Here is a 608-nt window from a genome sequence, read left to right on the forward strand (position 1 = left end):
CCGGAAGGTGTATTTCTCTCAACCACTTGATTAATGTTTAAAATAGTTAAACGCCATATGCGGGATGCTAAAAGACTGGTGTTTCTTTCCAGAAGTACCTACCGTTTTCATGTCACAAAACATAGAAACCTCGAATTGTTTCATCAACGGTTTCAAAATTGAACTAACTCAAATTGTACGATTTTGCGATGTTTGACTTGAAAGTTCAAGCGAAAAAAAAATTAAAAAAAAAAAAAAATTAAGGAAAAATTTTAATTTCCATAATCCACCGAGATTTCAGAAAAGCGCGGTAAAAATCCACGAGCCCGCATAAACAATTTACCTGCTGAAGTATGAATCGATTCGATGAATATCAAGTTTTTGAGGTTAAATCTTTATCACACGATGTTATCATTATTAACGTTATCTAGTATCATCCACACGTTATCTACCGCACAATTTATTTTCAAACAATATTGTATATTACGTATAATAATAATATTGATTATTATAATATAGGTTAGGTTCAAACTTATTTTAATTCTTATCAATAACTGGTGGTCCAAAAACGCCGGTGATACTACCAAAATGCATTGAATATTGCATATTATAATATATTAATGACATTT

At 30.4% G+C, this 608-nt stretch overlaps 1 protein-coding gene across 1 annotated transcript in view; it reads left to right on the forward strand.

Moving 5' to 3' along the window:
• The first annotated feature begins 250 nt into the window (after positions 1 to 250).
• Positions 251 to 608, forward strand: part of LOC100165438 (transcriptional adapter 2-alpha) — a 16,034-nt gene continuing 15,676 nt past the window's right edge. Inside the window, exon 1 of the mRNA XM_029488702.1 lies at positions 251 to 466. The gene's annotated coding sequence lies outside the window, so the exon portion shown is untranslated. The remainder of the gene's footprint in view (positions 467 to 608) is intronic.

The sequence above is a fragment of the Acyrthosiphon pisum genome, chromosome A1, assembly GCF_005508785.2.
Source record: "Acyrthosiphon pisum isolate AL4f chromosome A1, pea_aphid_22Mar2018_4r6ur, whole genome shotgun sequence".
Taxonomy (NCBI): domain Eukaryota; kingdom Metazoa; phylum Arthropoda; class Insecta; order Hemiptera; family Aphididae; genus Acyrthosiphon; species Acyrthosiphon pisum.